This window comes from Struthio camelus, chromosome 14, assembly GCF_040807025.1.
Source record: "Struthio camelus isolate bStrCam1 chromosome 14, bStrCam1.hap1, whole genome shotgun sequence".
NCBI lineage: Eukaryota > Metazoa > Chordata > Aves > Struthioniformes > Struthionidae > Struthio > Struthio camelus.
The window spans coordinates 18981145-18997846 of NC_090955.1; the positions used below are offsets into that span (position 1 = coordinate 18981145).

Genomic DNA, 16702 nt, shown 5'->3' on the forward strand with positions numbered 1-16702 from the left:
GCAGAGACCTCAGCTATCAGCACTCTGGTTTCTTCAGGGCATGGTGCTCAAAAGCCAGAAGGCAGCTGTAAGAAAGCATGTGCCCACAGTAAGTCCTTCAACAACCACTGAACTCTCTGGATAATCTAAGAGATGCTTCTTTTTTTGCCAGGAGAAGTTAAATCCCAGCTCTTACTCACAGACCAGGGAAAGAAACTCCAAGGCATGGGAAAATTCCTCAAGAGCAGTTTGACAGAGAAGACCAACACTTTAAACACCTCTCAATCTCCCAGTGTAAAGGAAAGACGGCAGACACTAAATGGCAAGACTGGCAATAGGCTTTGCTTAGTTAACACAGGAGGGAAAATCTAAGGACACAAGGATAGCCAGGAGGGACACCAAAGCTATGCTACATACCCAAAACTTGCCGACTTTTAGAACTGAGAGCAGATACCAGATACTACAGCAATAAGAGCCATGGGAACCTTTAGAGATACAAAAAAAAAAGGTCCAAAAAGCATGAATCTTGATGTGGAAAAGGTCTTTCACTTTTGTAAGCCTTCTGCAGGAGGAAACCAAAAGAGAAAGCAGGTCAGAGCCTGGAGCTGGGATGTAACTACTCTCCACTTCCGCAGATCCAGAGGAATGGACTCCCATGGAGCGCAGACGTTCTGGCTGCACGGACGGGCCACAGCTCTGTCCCTCCTGTCATTGAGGAACTGTCCAGCAAAACACAAAAATTCAGAAAAGTATAATAGCAGGGCTAAATGCCAACCAGAGTGACAGCAGGTGAGAAGAGGCGATCTCCTCACTGTATTGCTTGTCTATAACAGTCTACTGCCAGAGCCAAAAGGCAGCAGGGGATGTCTGGCACGTTTCATCTTGCCCACATGCAGGAGCGAAGACATTTTCATGAGCACTCCAGTGCAGGTCTTTTCCAGTGTATCCATTGGACATGAAAGACCAGTCTTCCCTCAGCTACACCCACACAACCACCCTTCTGGTCCATGGGTTGCTGGTCCTCCACTGCTGCACACGTGAGCAGGACGGAAGGAGCTGATGGTGCTGGAACATCACCCCCGGTGCCATCAAACACTGTGGGACAGGCTGCACATCACTGACCCCAGAAAAGTTGCTACTCCACACACAAAATCAAACAGGAGAGTGCTTTTTCCAGCTCCAGGTGAATCAAATAACTTTCACTTAGAAGAGGTCTATAATGCAACATAACCACCTAATGCAACTGAGAAGGTGTTGAAGTGAATGGAGGGATGGAGAGATAACAGCAGGGGATCTCTCCAGTCATCGAAGGTGATTTGAATTAAAAGAAAAGCATTTTTCCTACCACTTAAATACACTGCAAGGCTCATGTTTACCTGGTCTTTATCCCAGTGTAGTTTGCAAAGCTATCCACTGCAGTAGTCCCAGTCCTGCACTGCTGCAAAAGCGGAATCGCTGATGAGTTACCAGGACGTGGGAGGAATTGCAGGCCCCAGCAGCTTTGTCATCAGGTTCTGGTCTTTACTGGAGCAGGTAAGGCTCCAGCCACTACATTGAATTCAACAAATCCTGGTCAGAGCCATTGTCCATGAGACAGAATATATGGAGACGCTTAAAATAATATGACTGCTGAAGGATAAGGCAGCACTGGAAAAGTTTTGCCAACACAGTAATGTCAATTAAGGGTGTGATTTTTGGATGATATTTTTATGCCAACAGCAGCCCTATTAATGCTGGTGTAGCTGTGTCTTCAAAGTGATTTTGCAGGTCCAGATGATTCCATTTGGGAAAAGAAGCAGTTAAAAAAAGAGCCCCTTTTGGCCTCGATAGGCCCCATTCTGCCATTAGGGAAATATCTTTCATATTAGAAATAATTTCATCTGTCCAATAATAAGGATGTTTTATGTCTATAAAACTATATGTTTCTCAGGTAATTTTATACCCATTAACTGCATACCACAAACTATAGTATTTTTTTTCTTTTTGTTAAAACACACTCTAATCAAGTTAGTAGTAAACCAGTGTCTAATCTGTACATGGACTGTGCCCATAGGCTCCCTCTGCCACAGAAAGGACAAAGATGTTCCAAAAAAAGCATTCCCCTCAGGAGGAGCAGGAAAGGAGAGGATTAGGTGCTGATGATCCTGTCAAAAGCCATACGGGCAGAGACACTCTCAAGCACCCGCTCATCACCTCTGCGTGCAAAGTGTGAACCAAAGAAACCCAATACTAACACAACTCTGTAATGATAACGCCTTTTCCTTCTGTACTGATGGGTCGGAGAAAAACCCACCCCTACTGTGGTGCCAGGAAGCTCAAAGGACTTTCCAGCAGGTGGTACAGACCACGCGCCTGTCCGATGCTGCCTCTCGGGCCGCACGCCTGCGGGCTGCTGGTCGCTGGACGAGACGGACAGGCTCCAGCACAAGCCTTTGAGTGACAAGAGGAAGAGATAAGTGCGAGGAGAAGCGGGGGCAGAGAACAGACTGGCTCTAGTTCAAGCCCTGAACACGCTGTGAGCGGCTCTGCAGCCAAGGGCTGGATTTCTCTGTTCTTCCAAGTCTGTTCCCCCAAACCATCCCGACACAGCTTGCGGCTCAGCGCGGCTCTGGCACAGCCGGTCTGGTTGCGAGCGCGAGAACCCAGGGCGCTCGCACCAGGAACCCGAGCGCACGAGCAAAAGTAGGCAGCAAACACTTTCCTTAGTTATCCCGTGTATTTTTTTCCTCTTCCTTTCAAACTTCCTACTCTTTTTCGTTAAGCTCACACAAGGCGAGCAAGTCTGCACAACTTGGAGAATGCATTGGAGAACAATTTTGCCAGATTTCCCCCACGTCCAAATGACATTTCATTCACAAGGCTGCTCTCGCCTCCACCCAGGGAGTTGTTTTCAATAAAGCAACAGTTCTGAAACATCTACAGCAACTTTTTTTCCTTGACAATTTGCCACTTTCAGAGGGGAAAAAAAGAAAAAATGACTAGATTAGGGAAACATTTGCATATGTGTCCCGGTAGCCAAGAAACGGCTTCGCAGCGCCTCCCCCGCGCCGAGGGGCTGCAGCCCGCGCCGGCCGCCGCCCGGCGGCCCCGGGACCCGCGGCGGGGCCGGGCCGGGCTGCGCGGGGCGGCTCGGCGCGGCCGCGGGGCGCCGCCCGCCGGGGGGGCCGCGCAGGGGGCTCCGCGCCCGCGCCCCGCCGCCCGGCCCCGCCGCGCTCGCTGCTTACCGCCGCGCTCCGCTCCGCGCCGCTCCGCGGGGCAGGGGGACGCCGGCCGCCGGCAGGAGGGAGGGAGGGAGGGGCCGGAAAGCTGCGGCGGGGCTGCCCGGCGGCGCGGCGCGTCTGTCCAACCTGACACCGGGGGCTGCCGCCCGCCCGCCCCCCGCCCGCCGCCCGCCCCTGCCCGCGCAGCGCAGCGCACCGCGTCCCGGGCACGCTGCAGCGGTGACAGCGGCTGCTTTACAGCGCCCGCGCGGAGGGGAGATGGCGGCATCCTCTTCCCTTGGGGGGGGGGGTCCTAAAAACAGGGCGGTGGGAGCCAGAGCCCGAGCCCGCACCCTCTGTGGGGCAGAAGTGCCTCGCAGCCTCGCTCTGCCGAGGTTAAGCCCGCTCAGGCAATCAAAGTCGGCTTTGAAATTGCGCTAAGGAGTGCTCTTTATGTTCTTTTTGTCCCACTGCGGCTCACTGAGATCGAAGCGGCCCCACACTTCCCTCGCTGGAACCGGCCACAGGAGCAGTGGGCACTTTGGAGCCTAATGTTTACATCAAGATGGTCCAGTTATCATATTTATATGGCAATAGAAGCTGTTTATAGAAACCCATCCTGGTATAAACGAGAGACAAATCCTTGGGAAGAGCAAAGTCACTGTAGCACTATGTCATCGAGAAAACATCCCTGAGGGGTCTTGTGAGCAACTCGGGTGCCTTCTCAGAAGCGAAATGCACTCACGAGCAAAGGGAGCTCGCTTAGCTGCCCCGGCTTGTTGGGGGGCACCGGCTGCCCTCCGGATGGGTCACGGGAAGCTCGCTGCGGGCGTGTGGCTCAGCTCTGTATTTCTGCCGGTCCAGCACAAGCCGTTTCCACCCCTCAGCCCACAGTGTGCAAAGCCAGACCTGTGCCCCTCACCAGGGATTGTGGCAGGCGCTGGAAGAAAACCCAGCTGGGGTGTTTTGACACTGCAGAGCTTCCCCAGTGCTGGGTTTTAGGAGGAAGGGAAAGAGCGAACACACCACAGACGCCCAGGCCCCGCTGCTCACCTCTGCTCGAGGCCCACCTAAGCGGTCCACAGAGGACAGCTCGAGTCACTCAGACGGGCACTTGAAGGGCAGAGAAACTTGACGCTCAGCGCTCCCGCGAAGGCTGGATGTTCGGTCCTCGGCTGATGGAGAGAAGGAAGCAGCTCTGCCCCATCACCTGCCCGCAGTGCAGGCACTGTGGGCCACTGCCTGGAGCAGCAGCCTGATGTAGGCAGCAACCCCCTCTTTTACCTATTGTGGAGACCAAGGGGTGGAGCAGCAGCTGCTGCTGGGTGAAAGCTGGCGGCTCCCAACAGCAGCCCCTTCCTCCCATCGCTGCTGCCCCGGAGTAGAGCGATGCCTCAGCCCCTCTTCACCCTCTCCTCCCAGTAGCAAAAGTGGCTCAGTCTAGTCTTTGAGCTGGTAAAAATGTAACATTACATAGAAATCTGAGAGACTGGGCTGCTTCCGGCCCTCCGCAGTTCCCATTCACAGGCACGTTTGAAATCTGCACAGACAAAATGTGTGTACAATTATGGAAAAGCAGCAGTGTAAGAATTTCCATTTCTGAATAATGTGGTATCCTGTCTCTGACACAGGCCAAAGCTTGAGAAAGTGGAACTGTCTTATTGTGCAATGCTGCAACGTGCGTGGGGAAGGGGTTCACTGCTGATCGCTGCTGGACACCCTCAGGGCTAGAGCAACTGTACAAAATCATTGTGTAACTTTAATCAGAAAGAAAAACGCTATTTACTTTGTGAGAAAGCAGTCAACACTCCCAAAATGATCTTACACAGTCTTGAATTTCATCAGAAGGAAAAAGGAAAGCTTAGGAAGAACAGGAGAATTACTGGCTGGAGGACTCAAATTTCTCTCTACCTCTGCAAAGATGTGAGCTGAGCACTGCTGCTCTGAGGGAGGCATTTATGGTCTCCTTAAGCTATCTGGTCACAGCACAGCTGTCATGTGCCATCACCCAGCTCCACTGTGAGCAGATGGGAAGCAGCAGTACCCAGCGGTAACACTTCCTCTGGGCTTTGCACATTGCGCTTGTGGCTGAGCTGGGAAGGAGCCCACGTCTGCTGACTCTGAGCCCTGGAGGCTGAGTCACCCTGGCTTGGGCAGACCAGGAGAGTCCACTGGAGTCTACCCATGACCATGATAAATCTAAAACAGGGATCACAGAGGATTCCTGAAATCACTCTGGCAGCAGTGTTGCTAGAGACATAATGGCTTCGGTGAGGCAGAGACTGAAGGTAATGTCTTTCATCAGACCAACTGATAGGAAAATACTTAACAAGCTTTCAGGCACCCAAATCCTTCCTCAGGCCTGACGGGGGTGCAAGCTGCATCTGCCTCTGTTAGATCTTTTGTCTCCCTAAAATACCTGCTGATTCTTTTCACCATTTTTGCTCCATCAACAGGCAGCACAGCAGAGGTCTACAGCTGGAGATCCTGACACCGAGACCCATTGAAGATAGAAGTTAAAATATCCTTTTCACCACTTGTACAATACCATTCCCAATGCCCTTACTATACCGCAAGCTGAATCCATAGCAATAGGTGATTTTAGGAGGAAACATGAATATAGATGTGGTGTTTGCGGGTGCACCTGCAGCAGATGGGTGCTGGGCAGCTGGTGTGCCGTTGGTGTCAGTCTCATGTCCCACAGGATATGAGTAAGGATGGAGCTGAAGAAGAGCAACATCGCTGTCAGGGCATATAACCGTGATGCAGGAGCAGGACTCTTCTTCGCTCTGCCAATCATCTCCTGACATACCATTGGGTCAGATAACTTCATCCATGAATATGTCAGTGTAAAACAGCAATAATAGACAAATCACAGCTTCAGAGGACCTCACTGTAAGGCATATACATTCTTCAGCATAGCAGAGCAAAAAGTTTGTCATGAAAATGCCAGCTCAACTCTACTGCACAACACTACGACAATATTAACGTAGATAAAACACGGAAATCTTAAGCCTTAATTAAAGATGGAGTTCTGGCTGCTGGCCTTTCCTCAGGCAGTGCTTTCAACTCACTTTTGCCTGAATAAAAATATGGCTCAAAAATAGAGGGGGGAGGGGGATAGCATCATAAGATCACTTAAAATATTTTGCTTTGACTTCAAGTGACATTGAAGAACTAATACATACAGGAGTTTATAAGTGAAGCTAAAAGGAAATAGCCATCATTTTTGAATGAAATAAACTGACAAAAAACATCATTTGAGGACGAAAGGGTAAGGCAGGCCGTGTGAATCTGCGCAGCATAAAGAATGGTTGTACTCTTTGGTGGGATTAGCACGTACCCACTCAGGGACTAGTTTTGGAAACCAGAACTAACTCTTGGGAAGTCTGACTTAAGGAAAAATGTTCTTCTGGCCTTCTATTAAGCCTTTTTTTTTTTTTTTTTTGCATCTGCAACACTCCTGAAACTCTGAGCTCTCCATTGGGCACCGAAGCGCACCGGGTGCCTCAGCGCACCCTCCCTCCTCAGGGCAGCAGGGAAAACTGATCCTGAAGTTCCTGCCATGGAGGAGACTTCTAAAAGTATGAAGGTCTGCTTTGATGGAATGAGAGCAAGGTTTGGGCTAAACATTGGCAGGACAACGTGGTTCACCCAGGGCCCTATCCCTAATTTCCCCTTTCAGCCAGAAGCTGTCCTCAGCCAAGGGCAAAGGGTCGCACGTGTGGCCATCGCTCCTTCCAAGAGACAGACAGTAAACCAGGGCACACAGAAAGGCTTCTATACATGGTAAAGTCTAGAGAACTTCAAGCAACTGGAGCTTTTCCAAACAAAAGCCCAAGAGAAGAGGAACAAAATCAGGGGAGAGGAGACACGATATTTTAGAATCCCTGAGCTTACACCAAAAAAGTCTTTAGCATTTCCTAAGCAATGATTTCCTAACTGCAGACCAGTGGGAACTGCAGCACCAGGGTCCTCTACCCCTTTTTTCTGGCCACTGTAAATTGTAGGAACTATTTTGCCATGTCTATTCCGTGACTTTCTTTTCCACGTGGCTATAGCATTCCCACTTTAAAGTAGTGCTAGTCTTGTTGGATAACCACCAAACAGAGCCGAACAATTGTCACGTGTGGGCAGACACAGACTGAAATATTTTCTCACAATTTCTCATCCAACCACAGTTTTTCGAAATTTAGGAAGATGTCACAAAGCAACAGAAAACAATGCCTGCTTGGCCAAAATAAGGTCAGCCTGCCTTTTATTGCAGTTTAGAGTTGGGAAACAAAATAAATGTATAGCTCACATAGTAAAAGCTACTAGCAGATGTGGCTACTTTGAAATACCAGAGAGTCGACATTCTAACACATTTCAAATAAGAGAAAAATTGCACAATTTAAAGACTAGCCCAATCCAAACAATCAATTATAATATATGTCTACTCTGCACATCCCAGTGGAGAAAAGCTTGTGCTGTTCTGGAGATTTTGGATAGCCAGGGCACACAGAGATTGCTGTGACCTGCATGGGTGACCTCTAACAAGTGGGAAGTTAAAGAAACAGCTTACAAGAGAGGATTCCCGCTCTGCTGGATGAACATAGTATGAGAATTACCTACTTGGACAGCTTAGGAGGAAAACAACATCGCCAGTTCTTTATCTTAATCAGCCAGTTTTTCTGCAGGTGCTTGGCCAAATTCAGCGCTCTGTTATACCCATTCAGTGCCCTTGGAGGAAATAAGCTTGCACATGTGAAATAGAGAAAAGCACAATTCCCTGAGTGAGGAACAAGCATGTCCTACAGTAACTGGCTGTTAATTTAATGCACTGACAAAGGAAGGGCAATTATAAGCAATATTTGATAAGCTGTTCTTTCAGATTCTTATATTTTATTGCAAGTATCTGGGAAATGTACTCACAGCTAAGCACAAAGAGCTCTTCAAGATAAATAGCAGGAAAATGATCTTAATCTTGGAAACAGACTTGAAACCATTCCTTGTTCCCAGGCTTTTTCACAATCAGTAAGTATGCAACTGAAAGTGTGGCTCTCGCGGCAGAAATGACTGCTCGCCCCGTTCGCACCCTGGGGAGGAAGGCGACTGCAGCGCAGTGTGCTGAACCCCGCTGAAATCAGTGCTCTGGTGCCAGCGAAGGCCTCTTAGCCGACGGCCTTCCCGCCTGCTGATCCTTCCGGGCAACGCCTCTGGACTCTGCCTTACGCCATGGCTGAACACGCTGGCGCAGCGCGCCCTGCTCCAAAGTCTGTAATCTTCATTTTCATCGTGTGTGATGAAGCCCTGCAGAAGCCCAAGTCCAAACTCCCAGTTTGGGCAGACTTCTGATTAGTTGGTAGTGGCTTAACTCTGACAGCCGTACAAAGGTGCAGCCAGGAGGCAGAGTCGCGTTTCCCCCGGTCACCCACTGTTAGCCTATCCTCTTCCCTCCTCGCAATCACAGTCCCTCTCCCAGGATCTTCTGTACCTGAAAACTTGGACGGTGAGGAAAGACGAGGATGTAATCTAAGCAAGAAGCTCCTTTTTACTGTTTTCTTTTTTGGAAGGGTTTCAGTATTGACCTTAGAAGTTTGCAGAAAACAGATGCAGCTTTATCTCTTTGATGGTGGATGAGCTGACTAATGGAGACTGTTAAAATCCACTTCGGATTTGCTGCAGCAGATTGCATGCAAGTTGTAACCAAACCAAGATAAGAATGCCCACTGACGTGCTTCATCGCATGCAGTTACCCTCCGAGTAATGCTACGCATTAAGATTCTGGGACATGCTCTTAATTTAGGAAGGATAACAGCATCTGAAATGTCAGCAGAACATTACAAATATTGAAGTTGCCAACTAGAGGACCCAGAGCCCATGGGCTTTTCTGTGTGGGCTCTTTTTTATGTGAGTTTCTGCACCCACATACATCTCTGCTCACGTCAGCAGAGCCCCCTGTGGGTGCAGAGAGCTGTCAGCAGTGTGTGCCTTGCTGGATATAGCAATGGGTAGGAAGCCGAAGAGCAGCCAGTGTGAAAGCCGTGATGGCTAGAGGTTGCAAGAAGAAAATAAATGGAGAAGCCTGGCAGTCAGACTTGTGAGCATGACTTAAATGCCATGTGCAGCTGCTGCCCACTCTACACAGGTCTCCTTGTTAAGAGTCACTTCAGTTTTTGAAGTCCGGGGTCCCCTTATGACTTTGTCCCCGTACTGATGCATGGAACAGATTAATGTCACAAGACAAGTTGCTTAGAGAGCGCTTTCGGACAGGGCAAATAAGTGGCACAGCCCAGAGGGTTTCAGAGCACAGGGAATATTTTGCACGCAATAGAGAGGGAGCAAGAAGCATTTTTGTACACAGAGCTGACAGCACACGAAGACGGAAAAATGAAAGGAAAGCTTTTTACTGGGTTGAGAAGTGAACAAGGAGGAAACTGCTGCACACATATTCCCCTGGCAATACAGGCTGTGAGGCTGGCGCGGCTGGCGCGTCGGGCTGGGGCTGGAGGCACGGGCTCGCTGGCATAGACGCTCCATGAGTCGGTGCCAAGCAGGAACTAAGCATACGGCATCTTCCAAAGGGCACTGACTGAGCAACTAGCAGGCAGTAAACTCAGCCAAGGGACTGACAGCAAAGGAAAAAACAGGCAGGAAAGGGCCCCTGTCTGGCAGTGTTGGACTACTGCCTCTCAGGGACCGGCTGGGATTTCAGCACGGGCCAGGGATCCAAGATTGCATCCCGCAGGACTGGCGGCTGCAGCCCCAGAGAGCGGAGGCAGCACGGCGAGCGGCGATGCTGGCCACAGCCGCTGCCTGCCCGGCGGTCCCGGGACCCTCAGCAGGAGCCTGCGGCCGCCCTTGGCTTCGGAGAGGTGGCTGCGGAGCCGCAGCGTCGCACGTGGCACCAAGGTCGAGATGGGAGCGGGCTGCAGGCGTGCACCGCTGGCTCCAGGCAGGAGGAAGGGCAGATCTTTAAGTTCTCCCTCCAGTTTGTGTGGACTTTTTTTAATCTCCTGCCCTTCCAGCGCAAGCAAGGACTTGCCCGGCTTTTAATCCTAAGTAAATTGCGTCTGTACTGAGATACTTTATTTACCTATTTCTCAACCCCTGAATTTTATCTGCTCATCTCCTACTGCCAGGAGCTTTTCTCTTTGTGCCAATATTTCTGTTTCCAACAGTGTCATGACTCATATTCACAAGGCTACCCTAAAATGAATAGTTCCTACATTTGCTTCCAAGATGAGTACGTACCCATCTTCTGCTGTGATACCTTGCACACGAGGTGCTGGTGCAGCGGGGCTCATTCTCTCTGTCCCTGCTGTGCACACTGCCCAGACCAGCAAACTCCTGCCAACATGGACTACGCGTGTCGCCGTAGCAGAGCAGCTTCATAGGCAGGTTTTTATGCACTCGTGTTTCTGCTCTTGTAAAATTTGGGGTTCACTGCCATGGCCACAACACCAGTTCTCTGTGTCCGTGTCACACGCATCAGCCTATGTTGCGTCTCCTTCTCTCCTTTCCTCTAAACTCTAAATATTTTGCCAAGGTTTGATTCTGGGACTTCCGATACATGCTTCCTGAATATTTCCATGTAGATCCCAATCAGAGCTGCTGATCCCCTTCACACACTCCATTTACAACCAAAACCAGAAAGATTTTGTCTTCATCCCTGAAACAAGTCACAGTTTTCATCCAATATGCACGTTTCACTGCAAGCGAAGTACAACATTTCCCAAGTTTCTGCGTTGCTGGTTGCAGGTGCCCACTCCCTGAGTCACCAGAAACTACAGGAAACATACAGCACTTCAAAAGCAGCAGAATCATCAATAAGGCTACCTCTATTTTTATCTCAAGTGCTCACAAATATAGAGTGAAATGCTGTTTGAGCCTTCTCCAGTTCTCCACCCTCCAGCAGGATCTCAGATCCTGGGGACAGTTTGCACCACTTCCTCTTGTTAACTGGGGCAACTGCTTTATTTCATTTGCTCCAGACACCAGGCGCAGTTCAGTCAACACACACGCACCACGTAGCGGAGTCTGCCTTCACCCGCACCTGAGTTTTCGCTAGAGACCCTGGTGTGACACGATCCAGACAAAATAAGCAGCCCAAGGCAGAGATTTCAGTTGCTGTAGGAGGTCTCAGGTCCACCCCAGCACACGGAGACACTCTGCTAACACATGGTGTTTCAGAGGAGGCTGCCGGTTTGCGAGTCCTCCTCGACAGAGCAGTGCGAAACCCTTACGGCAGCTTGACGGAGCACGCTGTTTCCCCTCTGCGGGCTGGATCACATGGAGTTATTTATGGACGTGCAGCCTCCTCCAAGTTAACAGGCTGGCGTCTTTTAAGTCTTTTAAGCTGGACACAGGCCTCCAGCTCCCAGCTGTCACGGCCTCACTCGGGGCAGCTGTCCAAAACGCTGGCATGACGAACACTCCCAGGCCAGCAGCAGCAGCCAGGGCTCAGCACCTTCACCTAGGCTTTCCTTGCCCTTCCCAGCAATGTAAAACATGCCAGGAACACATCCTAGTGACAGACGGCTGTTTTCCCACACTATCTGCTGCAGTCTTTTGTGGCTGTCATCAGATTTTTTAATACAATGTTTGCTCAAACTAGATGCTACATCATCCTGTGGCTTCACAGAGCTGAGGTTTACAGAACTATGGACCAGTTGGTTAGAGACACTGTTAGCGACCCCCTCAGTTAGGAAACCCACAGCACTCGCTGAGACCTTTCTGCTTTGTGCAAAGTGTGCCAGGGACATGGGTGGCTGTTACGGAGCGCTGGCAGATCTTCTTACCTCTCCCCAAGCCAGGAATGAGGCCTCATGCCAGACGCTTTCCAAAGCTGATGTGATGTGGAGCTAATAACTCAAATTAGCACAGAGGCCTGACGATTAAACCTTGGAAAGCTGAAGAGCACATGAGCAGGATCATGCTGACTTTGACTTGCGATGGTCTCTAACAACTGTGTGAAAGTTACCATCTGCAGCAGCAAAACAACCATATTGTTGGTAACCCATGCTCACAGCTCTTAGCAAAACCATGTCATGAGCCCTCAGAGACTGTTCAGCAAGGTCCTCCTGCACAAAGATGCCTAGTTCACACAAAATTTTCTCACTTCAAAGTAGCCCCAATGTTACCTGCTCTGCAAAATCAAACTCAACTGTTTCCTTTACTCTTTTCCAGCTTAGCTGAGACTGCAGCTTTGGAGCTGAACTGTTTAACAGGATCCTTTTTAAAGTGCATACTTCCTCACTGAATTCATGAACACTGGCGTGGAGGTATGTAATGAGATTGTAACTACTGTGTGTCCTTGGTCAGCTCGAACTCAAAGGTCGGGTGTGCTGCAACACCGGACCGCCTTGGCCACCCTCCTCCTGTTTCTGCAGAAAGGAATAGATGACCCCTACAAAACAGGAGCAACACCCCCTCCACAGCTGTCTCCACTTTCTCTTCTGAAATTTGGCTGGGTGTTTTCTGTAAGATTCAGAGCACAGATGTAAACTGGTTAGGGATATCCCTGTTTCCTCTTAATAATGCCAGAGAGAATGAAAACGTGGCCCTTTAGTTTTGTAGTTTTGTAGTTTTAGTTTTGTAGCCAACAAAGAAAGAAGAACCAAAACATTGCAGCCCTGCTGTGAAGATCTGAACTGCTGCAGCCTGGTCCCCTTTCTCAGCACATTTCAGTTTTTGGGAAGTGTTGCTCTGAAGCAGCTTTCAGGCAGGGGTGGGGCAGACCCCCGGCTGCTCACCAATCCAGCTCTGGTGGCCTCCAGCATAAGCCACACGCTTTCACGGGGCAGGGGGCTGTGGGAAAAGCAATGGCCCCAGAGGGAATTATTTTGCTTTGTTTTTAAGACGTGATCTGTAAACTGAAAATGGAGATTACCAAGGCACCGTGCTAGCAGCTCATCACAAAGGCCACATTTACTGCATGTTACCTGCTAACCCTCTGGGCTTTTTGGAAATGGTCACAGCCTGCCCTTCAGCCTCGCACAGGGAAGGAGTAGAAGAAAAATCTGAAGTCCACAGCTGGAGCCCAGCCTGTGCAAATGTCTGCAACCGGAGCAAGGGGAAGGGTCCCTCCTTCCCCAAGTTTCAACACAAGCCAGGCACAAGGAGGAGGAGATGTGGCTCTGCAGGCTGGCGAAGGCGTGCTTTGCCCAGTAAGCAAAGGGAGCCCTTGGAGGTACAGGGCTCCCTCGTGGCAGTGGCTTTGCTTCCACACTTGCAGCTTTGCTTTGTGGCCAAACAGGCTTCAGACTAGTTATCACAGTCCACCCTGGCTAGGTGGGAAATCACCCCCCATAGTACAAACCACAGTGGGGAAAAAATGGAAAGAGCTGCCAACAGCAGGAGTGAAGATAGAGAAATGCCACAGAGAGACCTAAAAAAGGATAAATCTGAACTTAAAATGGCAAACTGAGAAAGGCAAGGACATGCCAATTAGGAGAACCCCCTCACTTCTGAAAAACAAAAAACTCTGAACCAAAAATTGATGAAAGGAGCTTACTGAAAGGAGCCTTTGAAAAGTCAGTGGAGACAAATAAGATGCATTTTCTGGGTTGCTTTGGGCTACCTGTGGAGAGACAGCTCCACCACCAAACCAGAAGCCTGCAAACAGGCTTCTGCCAGGACTTGCAGAGAAAGCTGCATTTGCATAGACAAAAAGGATCTGTTCCACATGCAGAAGGGCTAGGAGAGAGTTAAGTAAGATCAGCTCTGATTAACATGGCGTAAAAGGGGTAGGGGTGCCCAATGTGATTTGCCTTCGCTGAGATTAAGAGAATGAGAAATTAATGAAGAAAAAACCAAAGAAGAGAGTTTAAGATTATCTGAAGAGAAGAGGAAATAACCTGTATGCTAGAAGTTGGTGAGCCTCAATAAAGAGGAAAGTTTCAGATTAGGAAAAAGACAATAGGACAGTCTCCCAAGAGAAGCAAATTACACTTAAAACTCAGCTGTATAAAGTAACAGGAACAACACAGAGGAGTAATCCTGCTCCAGGGCCTGGGAAGGGGCAGCGGATGGCTTGGGAGGACTGGCTGCCATTCCCACCTCTCCCTGCTCCTGGGATCCTGCCATCCACTTACCCTTCCTGTCCCTGCTTTTGAAACACCTCTGAAACAGCTCTGCAGCTTTCATTTCTCACAAGTTCCAATGTCCTAGAAATAGGAAAACGTAATGCAGTTTCCCCTTCTAAATTTTATCTTTCTAAAGACGCACCAAACAAGGTTGTCAGAAATTAGTGCCAGTAAAAAACTCGTGATGTTTGTGACAATGCTAACTTTAGCATCCTCACAATTTCAGTATAAGTAAACCTGATTCCCAATACCACACTAGTCTTCACTTGCTGTCCTAAGCAGCTCTGGCGTCCTTCTCATCATGTTCCTGTTGAATTTCACCCTGAGGTGGTGCATTTCAGGGGTGGGCAATCCCTTATTTATCTTGCAGGGGAGCTGTGATGTTTAATTAGTGCTTGGGAACAGCTTGGGGATCCTCCACTGAACAACCCTGTGACAGAGAAAGCCACATTTCCATGCCTGTACCGAGTGCTTGCCTCACACTCAGAAGTTTTCCAGCAGAACTTTAATTGTCTCTGCATGCAGTTCTGAGGTGCTAAATTTAAGCTTGCAAGCTGTTATTTGCCAAATGATTTTTCATGAGACATATCTGTGCGAAAAGCACTTTGAGCAATGCATGTGTGGGTTTGAGGAGTGGGAGAAAACTGTTAATAGATTCAAGTTCTTTAATAGTTACCCAAAGTCTACTTGAGATGTGAATTCAGGTTTTGCACTCAGTGCTGAGATCCTGAAAACCTGCCAAGACCTGTGTTAACGTTGTCTTTCTTAGCTTGCATAGACCTGTATCTTCAAATAATAAACTAACGCTTTGCTTATGCAAGGCCATTCTGTGATCTGTAAAGAGAGGGAATGTCTTTTATCTCCTGCATTTGTTATGTCAGCATCAACACAGCATTCAATACAAAGCAGCTTGATATAACAGTTTAATGTTTGTTTTCTAAACAGACCTGTTATTTGCCCACAGTCATGTAAATTTGTAGTTTTACTTTACACTTCACATATGACAAGAGAAAGATTTAAAAATCTCCCTGAAGGGGCGACTTAATTGTAAAATGAAGCAGTATGACACTTACTTGAGATTGTAAAGGCTACAGTAATTTAGAAACACTAAAACATATTGTGCATCGCATGAGAATAGTTAAAGCAGTTCTCCAAAATGAACCTTTTCGGTTACTGAGAAGAAACAGGAAACACAGATATTTTCTCCAAGGTTGAATCATAAAATCAACCTTCACTTCAGCCCTGGTGAATCAAGGATGGTGTTCCAATTTTAATGCCATTTATTTGGAGGAGAAAGATTTCCTTTCGTCTGGTAAGCAAGGTATGAACTACAGTTGTGATCTATTAATGCCTTTACAATACGATATGAGGGAAGGAAGTGGTCCTCAGTGGTTTGTAATAGTCAGTCATCTGCTGCCAGGCCATGGTAGTGTCACACTTCAGCCAGAAAAGGAGCGTCACATAATCAGCATTTACGTAATACTTGGGCTGCCCTCTCTGATCATGAACGGTGAGGCTATTTTTCAGTGCTGTTATAGATGTAATACGGAGCTCGTGTTATTTCACAGGAAAACCTTTTTCCACAGACCCTTTGACAGGCTTTTAGCTGAGGATGTTGCAATGCAGTCAAAACACATAGCAGCAGGTCTGGAGTTTAAAACTTGTGTACAAGAGTACATGGAAGCTGAAAGCCGAGTCCTTATCTGGTGTTAGCTAGCATAGTTCTAGTAGATCATTCACTTTCTCCATCATGGCCTTACTTTTCATTATTTCATACCCACTTCAAGGTGCAGAAAAATTACTACAAACTTTGGGGTGCAAGTTTGAAACTGTGTGGTGTGAAAATCTATACTTGGTTCAAACCTTAAAGTGTCTTTTCAAATATATACATCTCTTGCTGCTATGCACTGATTGGTACAGGCAGCTTAAACTGGTGAGGTGACCATTTCTGAAGGGAAGATAGCTGCTGGCTATTTAAATCTTCCATCTAAGAGGCCACTATTAATTAAACTAAATGCAATGAATATTCAAAGATTTTTTTTACTTTAAGGAAGATGACTCAAAAGGAAGCTAAACTGGTGAGGATTATCCTGGCAGTGGTAAGGGAAGTTCTGGATTATAGTGCATTTTCCAGAGCATTTCAGGGCTCTGTAAGGACCATGTTTCAGCACATTGACTCAGTGCTGCAGCTTGATGCATTACTGCAGCTGGGCAAAGGAATATTTGCATTTAATTCAGATGGAGGTTCAAAGCAGTGCACTACGTTAATGAACTATTGCAATTTGCCCTACCCATGGAGAGGGAGAACAGGGAAGACAGTAAAAGGGTATATTTGCTCTTTCTGTTCCCTAAAAGAGAGATCCGCAAGATAAGAATACTCTCCCCTCTCCCCCCCCCCCGCCCCGGAAGAAAAGAAAACACATCCTACTGCCATTCAGCCAAGCATTACTTAGT

At 48.4% G+C, this 16702-nt stretch overlaps 1 protein-coding gene across 6 annotated transcripts in view; it reads right to left on the bottom strand.

Moving 5' to 3' along the window:
- FBLN2 (fibulin 2) overlaps window positions 1-16702 on the bottom strand; it is a 171555-nt gene that overhangs the window by 102612 nt on the left and 52241 nt on the right. The window contains exon 1 of one of the 6 annotated variants that reach the window (XM_068906885.1): window positions 4233-4296. The exons of 3 other annotated variants lie outside the window; for them this stretch is intronic. The gene's annotated coding sequence lies outside the window, so the exon portion shown is untranslated. Of the gene's footprint in view, window positions 1-3203; window positions 3359-4232; window positions 4297-16702 lie in introns of those variants that run through there. 2 more of the 6 variants (XM_068906886.1, XM_068906879.1) reach the window with 2 other exon arrangements.